The sequence below is a fragment of the Bos mutus genome, chromosome 1 (genome assembly GCF_027580195.1).
Source record: "Bos mutus isolate GX-2022 chromosome 1, NWIPB_WYAK_1.1, whole genome shotgun sequence".
NCBI lineage: Eukaryota > Metazoa > Chordata > Mammalia > Artiodactyla > Bovidae > Bos > Bos mutus.
This window is the reverse complement of record NC_091617.1, coordinates 105,874,948-105,896,278: the sequence shown is the minus strand read 5'-3', so window position 1 is coordinate 105,896,278 and position 21,331 is coordinate 105,874,948.

The following is a 21,331-nucleotide window of genomic DNA, read 5'->3' as shown; positions in this document are numbered from 1 at the left end:
TGACTATTGCACAGAATTCCTGATTTCCAATTTAATTTCTCCGCCAAATTCCTATTTCACGTTCTTAACCCCTAGAATTACAAAACAAACAGTTCAGTCCTTTCTCTTAAGAAACTTTATCCAGCTATATCTCAAGATACACTCTCATCACACTACCCTCTAAAATGTAGTTAGAAGTTATTTACTGTAGTAAATAAAGATGTGGACATCAGTATACTGTGTATTGCTAGTACTTTCAGATCTTAGGCTCTTTTACAGTAAATTACAAAAAAATATTAAACAAAATTTAGTATCAGTGAGTCCTGAGTCAATCTCAGATGTCTTCACCAGTTTAACTACTGAAAGGGTTACTTACATTGTGTGAATTCCAGTGCTATCCAAGCTATCCGCTGTTACACGGTGACATATATCCATTTATAGAATATATCATGAGAAACGCTGGACTGGAAGAAACACAAGCTGGAATCAAGATTGCCGGGAGAAATATCAATAACCTCAGATATGCAGATAACACCACCCTTATGGCAGAAAGTGAAGAGGAACTAAAAAGCCTCTTGATGAAAGTGAAAGAGGAGAGTGAAAAAGTTGGCTTAAAGCTCAACATTCAGAAAATGAAGATCATGGCATCCGGGCCCATCACTTCACGGGAAATAGTTGGGGAAACAGTGGAAACAGTGTCAGACTTTATTTTGGGGGGCTCCAAAATCACTGCAGATGGTGACTGCAGCCATGAAATTAAAAGACGTTTACTCCTTGGAAGGAAAGTTATGACCAACTTAGATAGCATATTGAAAAGCAGAGACATTACTTTGCCAATAAAGGTCCGTCTAGTCAAGGCTATGGTTTTTCCTGTGGTCATGTATGGATGTGAGAGTTGGACTGTGAAGAAGGCTGAGCACTGAAGAATTGATGCTTTTGAACTGTGCTGTTGGAGAAGACTCTTGAGAGTCCTTGGACTGCAAGGAGATCCAACCAGTCCATTCTAAAGGAGATCAGCCCTGGGATTTCTTTGGAAGGAATGATGCTAAAGCTGAAACTGCAGTACTTTGGCCACCTCATGCGAAGAGTTGACTCATTGGAAAAGACTCTGATGCTGGGAGGAATTAGGGGCAGGAGGAGAAGGGGACGACAGAGGATGAGAAGGCTGGGTGGCATCACTGACTTGATGGACATGAGTCTAAGTGAACTCCGGGAGTTGGTGATGGACAGGGAGGCCTGGCGTGCTGTGATTCATGGGGTCGCAAAGAATCGGACATGACTGAGTGACTGAACTGAACTGAACTGATGCACATAGTTCAGAGAAGGCAATGGCACCCCACTCCAGTACTCTTGCCTGGAAAATCCCAAGGATGGAGGAGCCTAGTGGGCTGCAGTCCGTGGGATCACTAAGAGTCGGACACGACTGAGCGAGTTCACTTTCAGTTTTCAGTTTCCTGCATTGGAGAAGGAAATGGCAACCCACTCTAGTGTTCTTGCCTGGAGAATCCCAGGGACGGGGAAGCCTGGTGGGCTGCTGTCTATGGGGTCACACAGAGTCGGACACGACTGAAGCTACTTAGCAGCAGCAGCATGCACATAGTTGAATTTTCTCTTTCAACGTTGGAATCATTCTGATACACAGTTTTTAACTTGCTGTTGAAACAATATGTTGTGAATATTTTTCCATGGCAATAAATATAACATACTTCTATAAAACTATTCTCTTTTTTGAAAAAAAAAAGTGTAAGGGTGATGTTAACAATGGACTTTGGGTGATAATGATGTGTCCATGTAAATCCATCACTTGTAACAAATCTACCACTCTAGTAGAGGATGTTGATAATGGGGGAGACTATGCATGGCATGGGGCAGGAAATAATATATGGGATATCTCTACCTGCCCTTTGATTTTGCTGTGAACCTAAAATTGCTCTTAAAAAAAAAATAGTCTTTTTCTAAATTTAAAGTGTAATTGCCTCTAGAATGAATGAATATGGCTGACTAATGCTTTAAGCTCTAATTTTTTTCCACTTATGTTTTCCCCCTTCCCTTCCTTACCTAAAGAATTATGTATGTAGCAAGAAATCAGAAGTAATCTCTCCCTAGACTTATCTGGCTTTTGTTTTCCAAAAGCCTCAATCCACTGAGGTAAATAACATTTGACAGAGAGGCTGAATGTTTGGGAGAAGTAAAAAGAAGCCCCCAAATAAAGATTAATCAGGTCCTAGTGGAAGGAAGCTATGACGCCTAAAAGGAAGGGCTATTTCTGTTTCTACAAGGAGACTGGCTTAGAGGCCCATGGATTCCCAACTTGACCAAAGATTTCTATAACCAGCATGATCAGAGAGATACAAGAGCCTACAAAAACAGTGGCAGCCTCAGCATCACAGTCCACTTGATATACTGGGGTTTGTGGACTGTGATCCATGCATGCTAAAGAAGACAATGTTTGCCTGGAAAGGATGGACAGAAAGATAACTCTCAGATGCAGAAGTACATGCTCAAAATCCATAAGCTTAAAAATCTGAGGTGCTTAGGACATGGAAGCAACCTGGATGTCCATCAACAGATGAAGGGATACAGAAATTGTGGTACATGTATACAATAGAGTATTACTCAGCTATAAAAAAAAAGAATACATTTGTGTCAGTCCTAATGAGGTGGATGGACCTAGAGCCTATTATACAAGGTGAAGTAAGTCAGAGAAAGATAAATGTTATATATCAATGCATACATATGGAATTAGAAAGATGGTACTGATGAACCTGTTTGCAGGGCAGCAGTTGAGACAGACGTAGAGAAGAGACTTGTGGACACAGTGGGGGAAGTGGGGATGGAACAGACTGAGAGAGTAGCGTGGAAACCTATACATTACCATGTGTAAAACAGATGGCAAGTGGGAATTTGCTGTGTGACACAGGAAGCTCAACCCAGTGCTCTGGACAATCTAGAGGGGTGGGATGGGGAGGGAAATGGGAGGGAGGTTCAGGAGGGGGGGGACATATTATACCTTTGGTTGATTCATGTTGATGTGTGGCAGAAACCAACACAATATTATAAAGCAATTATCCTCCAATTAAAAAAGGTTTAAATCTGAGGTGATAAAGTGCTCAGCTACCCCCAAAAATGGTGGGGAGGGAGAAAGTTCAGCTGCTTTGGGTCTATGCTTATATACTTGCAACAATCTCCTTTTGATAGAATATAGGGAAAGGATAAAAGATGAGAAATGTTTTGCAGTTATTAACAGGTGACACAAAGAGGAGGCAATAAAGCATGAATTTTATGACAAACTTTGGTGCTCAGGTCAGACTCCTGACTTAGATATTCTCTGTCTCAAGAAACAAAACAGGAGGCCTCAGTCACAGGAAGGTGCCCTGTAAGCAAGCTAAACACATTCTGATTTGGGGTTTCAATAGCTACCAAGTTTAAATACCCCTCTTCTGTCTCCCAGCACGTTGACCTCATGGAATTATATAGTATAGAGAATGTGAGGTTTTCCAAATTATAAGGCACCTGTGGTTGTTCATATCTAGGACATCAAAGAAAGCACAGCCACAACTGGTGCCATGATTACAGTGGTGGTGAATCAAGGGCGATGAACCAAGAGAACTTACCTAACAGTTTTGAGGTCATTTTATCTGGGAATAAAAAAGCATTCAAGGGGCTTCCCTGGTGGTCCAGTGGTTAAGAATTCACCTCCAATGCAGGGGACAAGGTTTGGGAAGATCCCACAGGCCTCAGGGCAACTAAGTCCATGTGCCACAACTACTGAAGCCCACATGCCTAGACCTTGCTCTGCAATAAGAGAAGCAAGCACAATGAGAAGCCCACGTACACTGACTAAAGAGTAGCTCCCGCATGCTGCAACTAGAGAAAGCCCGTGTGCAGTAACAAAGACCCAGTGCAAGCAAAAAAAAAATTTTTTTAATGTAGTTCCATTTTTTAAAAATGTCCTGACTAGAGACAGCGACTGAGGTAATGGGAGTGTGGGGGTGGGGGAAGCAGAAAGGAAGCAATTCAGAAATGGCCAACCTTGTACCTTCCCCAGGAGTCAGCAACCCTCTTGTAGCAGGTCTTACTTCCTTACCTGAGGGGGAGGCAGTACCTGTGGCTTCAGCAAAGTTAGAAGCTTAGACAGTGGGACTAATTTCTGAAATGAGACTGTATTCTGCAATTTAAAGAAGCCTCAGGACTTTGCTGTGTTCCCCAACAGTGACCAAAGAAATCAGGTCTCCTGTCATTGTTATCCAGGATCAAGGGAAGAACTTTCTGCATGAAGTATATTACAAAGGAACCATGGAAGAACAGAATTAAAGATGCTACGGAGTTGGTATGTCCTTGTCAAAATTACCAGTTATATTGTGTTGAAAACAAAAGTCCCAACCTCTACCACCTGTCAATGAACAGTGGGAGATCTATTATTCTTAAACAAGAAGATGTTTGTTATAGTGAGACAATGTTGGCAGAGATGGGGCCCAGCTCGTGACGGCTTCAGCAGACGGCCACTGTTCAGCACTGCCCCTGTCGTTTCACAGACCCTCTCCGCTGACTCCCCTCCCAATGGAGCAAAACAATCTATTCACGTTCCTGTGTAGCTTAGACATTTCTTATTAGATAAGCTCCTGACTTCCCTACTCACAGTCAAGTTATTTTCCTAAAACGAATAATAAAACATTCTTTCTCTACAAGAGATTCTGGCATTGAAGAGACTCTATACTTTTCATTCTGCACCCATTTGATAGCAACCAAAATGAGTTGTGCGTTTATAATCTGCTGTGTGCATTTAGAATGATAATCTTTTCAACAAAAATTTTGTAGCGTTCAAAACCACAAAACTCACATGGATGGTGAGAATTCTGCTTAACTACCGTTCAATACTTCTGGCTCCTAGTGGTTATTAGGCAGTTATAAGTTTCATATTCACTCACAACTTCTGAATTCTTATTCACAAAGTTTACTCAGTTCAGTTGTAGCACGGACAAAAGTAGGTAGTGCCAGGTCAGTGGCCAGGTTACCAACAATAATTTATTTGGTGACATTTCCAACAAGACAAGGATCTGTGTTTCATAAAACTGGGAAGCTTTCTCTGACTTAAAATTATTCAGCTGAAGAATGTTCCACTAAGTAAGTCAGAAATGGCTAATGGGGTTATCTTTACAAGTCTAGTGATCCTAGATTATGAAGAATTATTTGCAATTAACAAGATAGTTATCACAGGCAAAAACATAACCTACTGAAACAATTCCTAGTTCTGATTGCAATATTCCAAAATATTTCAAATTTTCTCAAACATTATTATAACTTTATTTTCAAAATATTTCCTCAGCAAATATTTTTCACTTTACTTTTTTACATACTTATTGACTCTATTCCCCACAATTTACATTTCATACCTGTGGCTCACTTATTTTGCAACTGGAAGTTTGTAACTCATACATCCCTCTCACCTATTTCTTTTCTCTTCCCTGTCCCTCTCACCTCTACCTATTTGTTCTCTGTTTCTTTTTTATTATGCTTGTTCACTTGTTTGGTTTTTTAGGTTCCACATGTAAGTGAAGTCATACAGCAGTTGTCATTCTCTGACTTATTTCACTTAGCATAGTATCCTCTAGTTTCAACCATGTTTTTGCAAATGCTAAAATTCCATTCTTTTCTATAACTGAGTGTACATGGCATGTGTGCCATATTTTCCTCATCCATTCATCTATTGATAGGCACTTAGATTACCTGCATGTCTTGACCATTGTAATACTACTGCAATCAACATAGGGGTGCTTTCATTTTCTACTGATAATACCCAGGACTGGAACTGCTGGATCATATGGTAGTTCTCTTTTTAATTTTTTGAAGATTCTCCATACTTTTTTCCATAGAGGCTGCACAATTCACATTCCTACCAACAGAGCACAAGAGTTCCCTTTTCTCGGTGTCCTTGCCAATACTTGTTATTTGTTATCTTTTTTTATCATAGCTATTCTGACAAGTGTGAGGGTGGTATCTCATTTTTTTTGATTTGCATTTCTCTGATGATTAGTGATGTTGAGCATCTTTTCCTGTTGGCCACCTGTATGTCTTCTCTGGAATAAAATGTTTAAATAAATTCTCCACCCATTTTTTAAATCAAGTTTTTTATTTTCAACATTGAGTTGTGTGAGTTCTTTGTATATTTTAGATATATCCATACTGATAAAAATGAATACCTGAATAATTAAATAAATAGGAGAGAAGCAATAGCTCTTCAATACAGGAGAATTCTAATTCATAAATGGAGAAGAAATAATGGAAACAGAAAATCACCATTTGGCAAACGACCACAGGAATAATTGCTACTGGCAAAAGTCCTCAGTGTCTGCTAAAATTCAAGTGGCAATATGATGAGAAACAGGGTATTTTCCCAATCTGAAAGTCAATTTACAGTGGAGAAATCTAGTGGGGGCCTCATTAACCAAGTGATCAAAATTAACATCACAGTAGTGAGACAGCAACATGATGGTTGCAGTCCACTGAGAAGGGCACAGAATCATTCTATGTTGATCTTGCCCCAAAGAGAAAACATCAGATAAACTCAAACTGAGAGACAATATCCATAATAACTCTACTATACTTTTCGATGGAGAAGGCAATAGCACCCCACTCCAGTACTCTTGCCTGGAAAATCCCATAGATGGAGGAGCCTGATAGGCTGCAGTCCATGGGGTCACGAAGAGTCGGACACGACTGAGCGACTTCACTTTCACTTTTCACTTTCCTGCATTGGAGAAGGAAATGGCAACCCACTCCAGTGTTCTTGCCTGGAGAATCCCAGGGATGGGGGAGCCTGGTGGCTGCCATCTATGGGGTCACACAGAGTCGGACACAACTGAAGTGACTTAGCATAGCATAGCATACTTTTCGAAAGTCAAGGTTATGAGGAAAGACTGAGGAATGGTTAGAGAAGGCAGACTGAAAGCAATGTGGGATCCTGGGACTAAAAGAGAACAGCTGTGGGAAGAATGGTGAAATTTGAATAAAGGTCTTTGCTACTGCTACTGCTAAGTCACTTTAGTCGTGTCCGACTCTGTGCGACCCCATAGACGGCAGCCCACCAGGCTCCCCCGTCCCTGGGATTCTCCAGTTAGGTAACAGTTAATACCCATGTTAACTTCATGGTTTCAATCATTTGTACCACGGTCATGCAAATATGTTAACATTAGGAGACAAAGCTGGGCAAGGGATGATATATGGACATTTTTTAAACTACATTTTTAAAAGTCTAAAAATGTAGACTTCTAACTGTAAGTTAAAACTTTTAACTGTGAGTCTAAAGTTAAACCAAAAATAAAAGTTAAAAATATGTCAATGTCATAAAAAATGAAGACTCAGAGAGAGCCTGTCACAGATTGGAGGTGACTGAGAAGACAAGACAGTTTAACGTTTCTTATCTTGATTGTGGCGACAGTTTCACAGGTGCATACACATTAAAACATCACATTGCATCCTCTAAATAGTTTACTATGTTGGGTTTTTTGTTTGTTTGTTTTGTTTGGCCTCAAGTGTGGCATGCAGGATCTTAGTTCCCCAACAAGGGATTGAATCCATGCCCCTTACAAGGGGAATGTAGAGTCTTAAACACCGGACTTCCAAGGACATCCCTCTTCTATGTTAACTATAAAACAGTAAAACTCTGAAAAAAAGCTGAAGGAAATAGCTGGAGGCAATGCAGAATTCATAGTGAAACACAGAGTGAGTGAACTCATGAGCTGTGTGTTTGTTCACCTCCCCTGTGTACTAGAAGAATAGATTTGAGACCTGGGCCTGCCCAAGCTGAGCATTTCATCCTCTGCCCCTTAGACTCATCAGTTCAAGTACAAGCCCACAACCCAAGTCAGTTCAATCAGAATCCTTCCAGGAAGATTCTTGTGCTGGAGTTAGAAAAAAAAAATCCCACCCATCCCCCACCACTGGTGTGATAAGAGCCTTGAGGTGTATGTAGCCCTCTCTGCCTCTATTGGAGCCTCCATGAGAATAAAATCACTATAGAAGAAAGCAGAGTGGGAAGACAGAATAAATGACATTATTTTAATTTTTGGATCCAGTTGTTCCTGAACTGCATTTGTATGTCAGTCCGTTATAAAAACCATCAGTTCACTTTTTTCCCCCCCTGAGTTCCTGTCGCTTACAACCAAATGAGTCCTGAGCACAAAATAACTCTAAAATCAGAGTGGTAACAAATGTCATAAATAACCCTCCTTATCCTTGAATACCAACGGTGTCCTAAACACAGCTTTAGAAACTAGAACTGTTTAAAGAAGATGGCTAACCCATGATTATTACAATGCAGTTAAGAATTCCACAAACAATTCATTGGGCATTATCGGATCCTTGGGCCCTGAACTAGACACTGACTAATGAATGGAACAGTCAACTCCTACCTTCTTCCAGTCATCTGGAGTTGAATATCTACAGCCAGCCTTCCTCTAAGTCCTAAAGAACTTAAAGAGAACTAGAATTCAGAATCGTATCATGCGGTGAATTTTCCCTTGGTTCTAACTCTAGCACCTCATCCCTGTGTTTAAGCCCACATGCGTGTTCCTGTCTTTTTTTACCCTGAAGCCCTGGCTTGATAACACATCAGGGTTCCAGTTCCGCAGAGAAGTTCTGCTTCCTACTCTGCTGACGCCCTTGAGCTTCCAACCTGGGGCAGCTCAACTTGCTACTCAGCTTCCGGGTACGAACGCCCTGCCGCCTGGCTCTGCATGTGTTGCCCATTTGCACTCTCACTGCCATGACACCCAGATGGGACTCTAAATAAATTAGGAATTATTTTGGTTGCAAATAAAGAGAAAACCAGCTCCCAAGTAAGGAGTAACAAGAGTTAGATGAATAAGGTTTCCATTTTCTCACAGAACAGGAAATCTGAGGTGAGTCCTCCCCTGTTTGTTCAGCAGCTCAGTGATAGCAGTACTTGCCCTCTGCAGTCCTTTCAGCTTCTCCTTTGGGCAGCAAGGTGTCTCAGGCTCCAGACATAAAGTCTGCCTGCCTTTAGAAAAGGAGGAAGAGAGGAAAGGCGGTACCAGCCACAGCTGCTCCTTTCATCAGGAAAGAAAAGCTCTTCCAGCAGCTCCTCAGCATTCTTCTTAGCCAGAATGACATTAAGGGGGCTGGGATGGGCCCTAATAGCCCTGCCAGAATTGTTTTCTAAATATATATATATATATATATACACAAAAATAAATCCTATAAATGCAATGAAGTACCAGTGATTCTTGAAAGAAGGCTATTTATTCTATGAATGAGACGTCATCTGGACTTTTGATAAAGAAACTAAATATGTAATGAGGGTCTTCCCACTGTTGTTAAGTGGTTAAGATTCTGCACTCCCAATGCAGGGGGCCCGGGGTTCGATCCCTGGTCAGGGAACTAGACTCCACATGCCATAACCAAGAGTTTGCAAGGTGTAATGAATATAGAAGATCCTGTGTGCTGCAACTAAGAGCCAGTGCAGACAAATAAATAAAGAAAGAAAAATATTTAAAAAATAAATACGTAATGAAACAAATGTTGTTACTTATAATAAAACTTTGAAAAGGTCAATTTGAAGGAGTTGGAAATACAAAGAGCAAGGTCAGCATTTGTCCCTGCTTGAACTGCATTTGTATGCTGTTAATTGCCTGATGTTACAACTACGTTGACAGTTTTGTGTGTGTGTGTGTATGTGTGTGTGTGTTAGTCGCTCAGTCGTGTCTGACTCTTTGAGACCCCACAGACTGTAGCCCACCAGGCTTCTCTGTCCATGGAATTCTCCAGGCAAGGATGCAGGAGTGGACTGCCATTCACTTCTCCAGAGGAACTTCCCAACCCAGGGATTGAACCCTGGTCTCCTGCATCGCAGACAGATTCTTTACCGTTTGAGCTACAGTTGACAATTTTGAACATTACTAAAATGGCGTGTCTTTGTTAGCAGGTTAGCCCTGACTTGTGACCAGATGAGAAGATGTCTGAATACGGGCTGTGGAGTGAAACAAAGACAAGAAAGGCAGTCTGTGTGCCCACATGGCTGCATTCATCACAGGTTTCTGTCAGAAGCTTGTTAAAATAAACTTGTTACCAGACAGGTTAGTTCAGTTGAGTTTCAAATACACACTTGCAAGGAATCTTCTATACCTGTTGAGTATCAACACTGTAAATTTAAATTTTATATCAATGTCATCATTACAATAAAGTTGTTTTATCCTTTTCCCCCTTTTCAAGTGAAATGATAATCAGGTTCATGAACAGTTGAACTATGAAAGAAATCTGCTTTCTAAAAATGTTCACAAACATAATGCAACTCCCTATTTTTTAAAAACTGGTACAGAAATGGAGAAAGTAGAGAATGTAATAATCCCACTGTTTACAGTAACCACTGTTAACAATGTGGTAAGTTGTAATGTGACAATGTAAAAAGTTGCCTCTTTCAAACTTCCACAAATATGGGAGAAAGATACATCAGAGTAAAAACTTCATTGTCTCTCCCAGTCACCAAGGGATGCAGTTAGTGGACATCTGCATAGTAATGTCACCTTGGACTTAATGAACACATGGCCCTATTAAAAGGTTTTTGAATCCTTTCTTATTAAGTGGAGCAACTTCTATATTTTCTGGGCATTCTGTGTATTTGCTAACATTTGATAGATGGTGAACATTGTCTTTATCACACTCTCCCCAAGAAAAGATAATGTGTAACATTCTCTCTCAGAACCTTTCTTTCTCCCAAGAGAGTACTACTTCTTAGGAGACACGCAGTGTAGACGTCAGCCAGAGTGTGAAAACCCAGGCCCCCAACCTTTGAATTTTATGTATTTATTCGTTTATCCATCCCTTGAGTTTTAAAGTGCAATTCCTCTGGACTTCCCTGGTGGTCCAGTGGCTAAGCCTCTGCACTCCCAATGCAGGGAGCCTGGGTTCAATCCCTACCTAGCCTGTGAACTGGATACCTACTGCATGTTGTCACTAAGAGTTCACATACTGCAACAAAGATCAAAGATCCCTTGTGCTGCAACTAAAGTCCAGTGCAGCCAAATAAACTAAAAAATAAATAAATAGAGTGCAATTCGTTTAAACCACCTCTCACCCTCCATTTCTATCACCTGGGGAAATTCTCAAGCATTCTCCTGAGATTTCTGAAACATTCTGTGGGTTTTAAAGTCCTTTTGGCTCATGGGTGATATCTCTATTTCACCCTCATTTCACTTCCAAATGCAGAGCTCAACTTCATTTCCAGTTTCCACAAGAAATCCCTTTCCCCCAAGCGTGTTTGTTATATTCGAAAGGTCTTTAGCTGAGCCTGGAGCATTACAAAGAACAGCACCCAGCCTTCCGCCATCCCCTTTGCCTCTATCTTCTCTCCTCCTGGATCTTTCCTTTCCTCAGCTCCAAATTCTTCCTCTTCAGTTATCCAGGCAATCTCCTGTTTCTTGTAAGCTAATGGTTTACCAAATTTGATCTCCAAACCAGCAACATCACACCACCCAATAGTATGTTAGAAGATGTTAGAAATGCAAGCTCTTAGGTTCTACCCCAGATCTACCAAATCAGAAACTCTGCAGGGAGCCAGCAATTCAGGAGTTTAATAAACCCCGCCCAGGGGTTCTGACATCTGCTAAAGTTTAAGAACTTCTGCACTCAGATCCAAGATTTAAACTCTGCCCCACATCTGCCTCTGAAGTAACTCTTTTGGTATATGGGGTGAAGAAGCACCCCATACACCAAAAGAGAAATCTCACCCACCTACTGAGAGTATGTCCTTATCTTACTGCACACCATATCCATTATTCTATATTTGTTTCTTGCTTTTCTTGTCGTTCCCTTCTGACCAAACCCTTTCTCTTCCTTGTTATGGAACACCGAGGTGGAGCCAGGGGCCTGGCCATCGCCTTGACCATAGCCTGACTCACTGAGTTGCCAAGCCACTCCAGAGGAACCTGGGTGGGTCCAGCCTGTGGGTGTCTGATAGGCAGGGGATCACAACAGGACACATAGGTCCTCACGTGTAAAAGCGTGTGAGAACCAGGTATGCAAGGAATTAACTATATGCACGCTCAGTCACTCAGTCATGTCTGACTCTTTGTGACCCCATGGACTATACCCCAGGCTCCTCTGTCTATGGGATTTCCCAGACAAGAATATTGGAGTGGGTTGCCATTACCTACTCTGGGGATCTTCCCGAACCAGGGTTTGAACCCCTGTCTCCCACAGCTCCTGCATTGGCAGGCAGATTCTTTACCATTGAACTACCTGGGAAGCCCATGGAATTAACTAGCAAAAAGCAAACTCTAAGATGAGAGGTTGAAAGGTTAACATAAACTAGAGGCACTCTTACTACCAACAGGTAGTTAACTTAGAGGATTTGAGTTACTTTGGTGGACAAAGGAGACATGGGAAGGGAAAACACATGCAGCAACCCTCACCCTGCCTTGCAAGTCTACAGACCAGGTCACAAGTAAATTCTCCCCAGAAGGAGGCGATACCCGATTTCCCAGAGTCTGATGCCTTTTCCAAAGAATGGAAAGAGACTGAGACTTCCCTGGGCTAAGGCCCTTCTGGAAGCATGGTTGGCTTTTTGTGAGATATGAATTCACTTTCCCACTCCACCTCCAAACTGTCTCTCCCACCCCTCCAGTCCTGATTATCTTTAGTCAGAGCCATTTCTCATCACCCTTCCTCTATGCACGTTCAACCCTGTATTTCTCCAGTCTTTCCTTGACCTAGTTTTCTACCATTCCACTCCCTTCTAAACCTTTCTCCCCATGGAGGCCTCTAAAACTTGTTTCCAAGAAAACAAACTCCCTGATATACTCTATCTTTCCTCTGAAAGTTCCATCCGCTTCTGAAAGCTGGCCTTTCCCTGAGCAACCTTGTTTCCTGCAGCTCTCATTAAGAATGCTGCTCTTTCTCCCACACTTAGGGAGACCCCAATCTCATCAGTGTGCACACAGAGAAGACATTCTGTTCTCGGTCCTTCATTCAACCCACCAGCAAAACTTCAGCACGGCCCCTAGTTTCCCCAGTGATTTGTCGTGGCCCCAGAGAAAACTCACATGTACTCCTGCTCTTCTCTCCAAGATCTTAAACAGAGAGCACTGCCTCTTTAAGCCAGCAGAGGCTGGTCCTGATGCGGGGCCCTCTGCTCTGTGGGCCCAGCCAGACAGTGGTCCTGGTATGGCATAGGAGTGAGACCCAGGTCTCCAGTCCTTTATCCCTCAGATCCAAAGTCTCCCAAGGCCCCTCATTACCCAGTCCCTGCAGCTTCTGACTGACCTTCTCAGGGTCTCCTTTTCCCTATCTTTCTCCTTCTCTCCCACACACCCAGGCAACAATGTCTTTTTCCCCTTTATTGAGACATAATTGACAAATAAAGTGTAAATTTAAGGTGTAGAAGGTGACAGGTGACATATGTGTATATTGTGAAATGATGACCAACAATTTCAGTGATGACCTTATCTTTTCAATTTCCTCATAAGGCTAGTTGACATACATCACCTCACATGGTACTTCTTTTTTGCCTTTTTCTCTTTTCAGTAGTCTCATGCATATTGAGAATACAAATGCAAACCAGGGGTTAGAGGTCATTTACAGCCCCACAAAATGCAAGCTTTTATAGCATTTTATACCCCTAACCTTCTCTATCTTCTAGAAGGCTCTATTTTTGACTTTCAGGACAGCCCACGCTTTGAACTTCCTCCTTCACTCTGGCCACATCTTCTCTTTTGGAAGCCCTTTCTATAAAGAAGGCTAAGTGTTGAAGTATTGATGCTTTTGAACTGTGGTGTTGGAGAAGACTTTTGAGAGTCTCCTGGACTGCAAGATCAAACCAGTCAGTCTTAAAGGAAATCAGTCCTGAATAGTCATTGGATGGACTGATGCTGAAGCTGAAACTCCCATATTTGGCCACCTGATGTGAAGAACTGACTCATTGGAAAAGACCCTGATGCTGGGAAAGATTGAAGGGAGGAAGAGAAGGGGTTGACAGAGGATGGGATGGTTGGATGGCATCAGCGACTCAATGGACATGAGTTTGAGCAAGCTCCAGGAGATAGTGAAGGACATGGAAGCCTGGAGTGCTGCAGTCCATGGGGTAGAAAAGAGGCAGACACAACTGAGCAACTGAACAACAACAACAATATTTTGGTGCTCCTTTCTTGGACCCCATTTTCCTTTTACTCCATACATTTCTCTTGCCGTCTTATTCACTGTCACATCTTCAGTTCTCATAGACAGGCTGAGGATCCCCAAGTCTACAGTTTAGCCTAGACCCCTTCTCTGCTCCAGAGCCACAGACTTTCCTGCTTACTGGATATCTCTTCTTGGATGTCTTTCAGCTACCTCATCAGTGTGTGTGTTAGTCACTCAGTCGTGTCCAACTCTTTGAGATCTCATGGACTATAGCCCACCAGGCTCCTTTGTCCATGGATTTCTCCAGGCAAGAATATTGGAGTGGGTTGCCATTCCTTTCTTCAAGGGATCTTCCCAACCCAGGGTCTCCTGGGATCGAACCCAGGTCTCCTGTATCACAGGCACATTCTTTATCGAGCCACCAGAGAAGCAGCGTGTCCCCACACATGGTCCTTCCCCACAAATGAGCTCTTTGCCTGTGCTCTCCATCTCAGCGAATGGCACCATTACCCTTGTTGCCTAAGGCTAGGGGTTTCTTACTTTCCCCTCACTCTCTACAACCAAAGTCCGGAGTCAGGTCCTCACCTCTTGGTCCAGATCGATATGTTTACCTCTCAGATTTCCTATCTAAGCCGCTCACTACCTAGAGTTTTGCTCTCCTCCATGGCAGTGTTTTGCAGTCTGTCTCTCATCACAGGAACATGGAAAATGACAACTTTTGTACAAGACACTGGGACAACCATTCAAAGCTGCTGGAAAAAGCTGTCAGGTCCTGCCTATTGACCCAGAAGCTAAAGGTTCATAATCTGGACTTACTTCAAAGCCATTCATGCCACACCAGACAGCTCTGGAGTAATTTCTTCACCCTTTTGCTGCCAGGGAGGCCTTTCTAAACGCAGACTTTACCATTTCGCTGTTGTGTTCAGAATCCTTGTATGGCTGCCCACCAGCTTCCACAGCTCTTTAAGAGCTGACCCTGCCTTCTTTGCTAGCCATCTCACTTCCTCTCGCCTTCTCCTTCTCATGTTCCAATCACACCAAAATGACTTGTCATTATTACCTAGAAGTCTACCTCTAGATGTCCTTATCCCTTACACAGCACTCTGTACCTCCCTGAAGACAGCACTCTTCACCATCTAACATAAGTTCACTGAGGAAGGGGACCAAGCCCAGAACTATGCATGGGACTTCCCAGTGGCTAAGACTCAGTGCTCCCAGTTCAAGGAGTCCAGGGTCAATCCCTGGTCAGGGGAGCTAGGTCTCATATGTTGCAACTAAGACCTGGTTAAATGTTTAAAATATGTTTAATATTTTACAGAGTGAAGTAAGCCAGAAAGAAAAACACCAATACAGTATCAGTTCAGTTCAGTTCAGTCGCTCAGTCGTGTTCGACTTTTTGCGACCCCATGAATCGCAGCACGCCAGGCCTCCCTGTCCATCACCAACTCCTGGAGTTCACTCAAACTCATGTCCATCGAGTCAGTGATGCCATCCAGCCATCTCATCCTCTGTCGTCCCCTTCTCCTCCTGCCCCCAATCCCTCCCAGCATCAGAGTCTTTTCCAATGAGTCAACTCTTCGCATGAGGTGGCCAAAGTACTGGAGTTTCAGCTTTAGCATCATTCCTTCCAAAGAAATCCCAGGACTGATCTCCTTCCAAAGAAATCCCAGGATCCAACCAATGGACTGGTTGGATCTCCTTGCAGTTCAAAAGCATCAATCTTCGGCTCTCAGCTTTCTTCACAGTCCAACTCTCACATCCATACATGACTACTGGAAAAACCATAGCCTTGACTAGATGGACCTTTGTTGGCAAAGTAATGTCTCTGCTTTTGAATACGCTATCTAGGTTGGTCATAACTTTCCTTCCAAGAAGTAAGCGTCTTTTAATTTCATGGCTGCAATCACCATCTGCAGTGATTTTTGGAACCCAAAAACATAAAGTCTGATATTGTTTCCACTGTTTCCCCATCTATTTTTTTTCCCCACTGTTTTTCCATCTACACCAATACAGTACACTAACTCATATATATGGAATTTAGAAAGATGGTAATGATAACCCTGTATGTGAGACAGCAAAAGAGACACAGATGTATAGAACAGACTTTTGGACTCTGTGAGAGAGGGTGAGGGTGGGATGATTTGGGAGAATGGCATTGAAACATGTAAATTATCACATGTGAAACAAATCGCCAGTCCAGGTTTGATGCATGATACAGGGTGCTTGGGGCTGGTGCAATGGGATGACCCAGAGGGATGGAATGGGGAGGGGGGTTCAGGATGGGGAACACATGTACACCCATGGCAGATTCATGTCAATGTATGGCAAAACCAATACAATAGTGTAAAGTAATGAGCCTCCACAAAATAAATAAATAAATAAATTTTAAAATATTATTATAATTATATTTATTAAAATTATAATTATTGTATTATTATAATTATTTACTATTTAAAATATGAAAATGTTTACTATTTTAAAAATTGTTTTCAAAAAAGAACTGTGTCTGACACATAATAAGAACCCAAATACGTATTTAAGAATGTCAGCTATTGTGACAGAGCACTAAAATTGGGGAGGAGAAACTTGGGTCCCAGCCATGCCACTAACCCACTGAACCACCTCAGTCTTCTCATCATCAAATGAGAACCCTGATCTTGGCATTCCCTTCCAGCTCCAAAGGCTGGTACTCCCACAGCTCTTTGAATCCCAGCAGTTATCCAAAGCCAGACAATTCTTCTCCTTTGCAAATGATGAAGGTTCAAATTTGTAGCAACTACTACAAATATCTGCATTAGAGGAAATAAGAATGTAACTAAATATAAGTAATGTCTTTTTAAAAAATCCCAAATTTGGAGAGGGCAGCAAATCTGAATTCCCCCACCCCTAATATTTGGTGCCCAGCAGGAAGAAGTGAGGTCCAGGGCTGCAGAGGAGGGAAGGTCTCAGGACCCCTGTGTCTCCTTCTTTCCTGACTTCATTCCATTTTCATCCCTCTTCCACCCAAGTCATTTGGTCCCCAAAACAAACAGGGTACACTGTTTCCTTCAAGGCTGACTGTGAAATAAGGCCCAAGTAAAGGAGGTGGAGATGTGGGTAACACAAGGTCTGAGGCAAGCTCTCCAGTAAGTCCTTTCAAGATTCTACTGATCTTCCCAGACCATAGTCACCAAACAAAAAGCTTTAGTCATCATGAAGAAAATGGGTTACATTAATGTTACCCTTTATATTGGGCAGTGTGACTCTAAATGAAAAAGATGCTAATAAATGACCCTATTCAAGAAGAAAGGAAAATGTCAATCTTCCCATGGAAAAGAACATAAGAAACTCAGCCACTGTTCAGGATCTTTCATCTTGAAATTCTGTCGGCATGGTTAGGACTTAAACCAAGTCTCAAACCAAAGTGATTGTTCTTGCTGGGGTTTCTGCCAGGTAGAAATTTTATAGTTCAAAGGCCGTGCTAATAATAATGCTCACCATAATAATGGCAGCTATTGAATGCTTACCCACTGAGTTGTATCCATTGTGGGCAAACTGAATGCTATGCAATAGTATTCTTGTTCATTTATGTTGTTTAGTTTGAGAGAAATTATCACAATAATAACCACATACACATACATGCTACACATAACTACCCTGCTGGTATATAACCTAAATCTATTAATAATTATTTTTATTTCTATAGTACTTTAAATTTTGTATGTTTATATTTATTTCACTTTCACTCACATTTGCTTCTTTTAATATCTTCTAGTATACCCCACTGAGATTTGAAGGACTGAGAAACTTTGGAAACAAGACAAGTATTAGGGCTGGGGAATGAGAATGAGGAGTGATACTTGAGTAAAGTGGCTGAGGAGAGGTGTGATAGTTAAAATGAGTTCCTGCAGCAGCAGCTTATCTGCCACGTGTGTCCCGGCAGATAAAATGACTTTTCTTCCAACTTTAGAGCGAGAGATGTCAGGGTGGTCTGGAGATGCCTGCTTCCGAGCGTGGGTGTCTGCAGGAAAGTGAGCCCAGAACACTGTGTCCGGAGGAGTAGGGTCATCTGTCCGCTCTGCTCCCAGAGCTGGAGAAGAGAAACTGAGCAGCCTGGGAGGGAGTTGGGGCAGTGGTTTTGGTCCCCAAGAGGTGAATGCCAGAACCAGCCATGACACAGAGCTTCCAGGGTGGGGGTGTCCTGCACTGGGCTCACCCCACTGAGGGTCCTCCTTGGCTAAGCCTGGGCTGAGGCAAGGAGAGTCCTGATTAAAAGGATCACTTTAGGCTTGGGTCCCACCTGATCTGTGGGGTACAATCACTCGGTGGGCAACTGTGACCACTTGCAACAAGGGAGTGCCAGCCTCAGAAAAAGATACTGAATGCCAGTGAGACACAATGGCAGCAACACCCATCTGGGCAGAGTGGACATGAGTGTTTTCCTGATCAGACCCTTGCAAATAAGGTGAGCCCTAAGGTATTTGCAAATGGGAAGGGAGAAGATTTATACACTTTAAAATCCTTTGGTTCATGTGAAAGCCCATCCTCAAGAATTTAAAGAATTAAAGTTTCAAGGGCATCTTGTCTGTTGCTCTGCAAACATCCTGTTTGAACAGTCAAAACGGTGTGGCTGGGACTTGCCTGGCCATCCAGTGGTCAAGATGCAGGAGGTGTGGATTTGATCTCTGGGTTGGGAAGATCCCCTGGAGTAGAAAATGGCAACGCACTCCAGTATTCATGCCTGGAGAATTTCATGGACAGAGGAGCTTGGTGGACTACAGTCCATGGGGTTGCAAAGAGTTGGACACGACTGAGCGAGTAACACACACAGCTAAGATCCTGCACACCTCACAGCCAAAAAACCAAAAATTTAAAAGAGAAACAATATTATAACAAAGTTAATAAAGACTTTAAAAATGATTCACATTAAAAAAATCTAAAAAAAAAAAAACAAAACCCCATACCTCTGTGGCTGACCTTGGTGTGGGCTGGGGGTAGAGGAGGAGCTGGAGAGAAAGCAGTCTGGAGTTGGCTTGATTCTTATCATGGTTACCATTATGTTTAAAAGAGGAAAAAATGGGATAAGAGGTCTGAAAAGAATGCTGTGGCCACCTGAACCCTGAGTTGGCTATTTGGGGTCACTCACAGGCTGTCACCTCTCCTTTACCTTCTCTCCCTCCAGTGATTAAGTCCCAGTGAAACCACACTCGCTGTAACAAAGAGACAAACATTATAAACAGTGAAACATGGTCCTGAATTTCTCCCTGTTCTCTCCTCCCCAGTCTCTTTTGGAAAGGGGTTATTAATCAGTTATTATAATTCTGTTTGAATATAAGCAATTGTAAAATAAAACTCTTTTTTAAAAGCTCAACTGGATTCTTGATATCATACCTGTGAGGTGATTGTTCTCATGGAATTTACAGACCCAGGTCTGTAAGGATAATAAATAAGGATACTATATATGTATTTACTAGAACATATGTTAATTCTTTTTATTTTTTCATGTGTTCAATACCTGCAGATGTGAAAAGATGACTAAAGGTATACTAAAACAAATAACAATGTGAATTCCCTGAGTCTAGGGATAAAATTCTCATTTTCTTTAGATGTTTTCTTTTAAATCATTTGCAATTCAAAATGTGCTCTCCCACAGAAGTGGCAAGAATGAGAGAAATGAGGAAGAGGAACATCATGGGGGAAAAAGTGTCTCTAGGTATTTGAACTAGCTGGCATTACAACTTCCTACGGTGGGAGGAAAAGAAAGGAGACAATGTGAGAGCCATTCTCGGGGTACGTCACGAAGCACAAGGCAGCTTGATTACTTTCCAGAGAAATGGCCTTGCGTGGAGCCTCTGTGAGACAGTGTGTGGCCGTCTACTTTTACACAAAAGTCTTTTATAACTCAGATTTGTGTCCCTTGGTCATCACTGCATAAACAATCCAAAGTCACCATTCTGATCTCCAGGGTAGATACAGAATCTCTTCGCTGGTTCCATGCATTGTCCAGAATCTTCTACAACAGTTTTCTGTTATAATCAGTTTGAATATAAGGTCCATGAGAGAATAGACCTTGTCATTTTATTTGCTACTCAATACTCGTAGGGCCTAGAGCCAAGCCCAGCATGTAGTAAATGGAAGGTGTTCGGGAAACATCTGTGGCCTGATTAACTGATTGAGCTTCCTGCAGGATCCTGGACAGACATCTATTAACCAGAATGTAGATGGTAAAGAGTCTGCCTGTAGTGTAGGAGACACAGGTTCGATTCCTGGGTTGGGAAGATCCCCTGGAGAAAGAAATGGCAACCCACTCCAGTATCCTTGCCTGGAAAATTCCATGGACGAAGGAGCCTGGCAGGCTACAGTCCATGGGGTCACAAAGAGTAGGACACAACTGAGCAACTTTACTTTAACTGATTATTTTGTGCTATGATGAAACTCTTTTCTCAGCATATACTATACTGAAGACAACAATTCTATAGTGTATTGGCTTACTCCAAATTTTTCTATGTAATAGTTACATTTTGGAGCTGTACTTTAGATATATAACAACCTTTACTACAACACTAGTTTCCATCTATTAGAAGACACTTTTCCAGGATGTGTGTGTGTTTCCCATAATCAAGAGATGTGACCGTGCAGTTATGGCAAAAACATAAATGGTCATATTTGAAATACTAAATGAGGCATTAAGCTCAGAACAAAGTTACTATTATTAGTTTAGTCTACTGGTGGGGTTTATTGCCATTTAATTTATCAAGTATTTATGAAGACCGAAATATTTGACTTAAAAGATAGGAACCCAGGTCTTCTAGCTGGGAAGCCAGGAAACCTACACTGTAAGGAAATAGCTAAACGACAGCACAGTGAACATGTGATTAAAGCTCAGATGAGTGATAGCAATGTTGAATGCTCTGGGAGCATCAAAGGTAAAGTGAGATCACTATGAACTCTCAGCGACAAAAGAGGCTTCAGGAAAAAGTAAGTCTGAACTGGACCAAATAGCTTCACTTTGAACCCACGTGGATCCCCTCCGGTTCTTCTTTGGTTATATACCCCACACAAGCAAGGAGTGTGGGGGTACACCTCCCCCGTCTTCTGGACCATGCTGTGTACTGTGGCCCCAGGATTCTGGCCAAACGTGGAGCCACTTTCAGGACCTCATCTCCTGGCAGCCGCAGGCAGGCAAAGGGTTGAGTGGAAGGTGGAAAAGAAGCAGGGTGGACCCAGGGCCTGAGGCTGC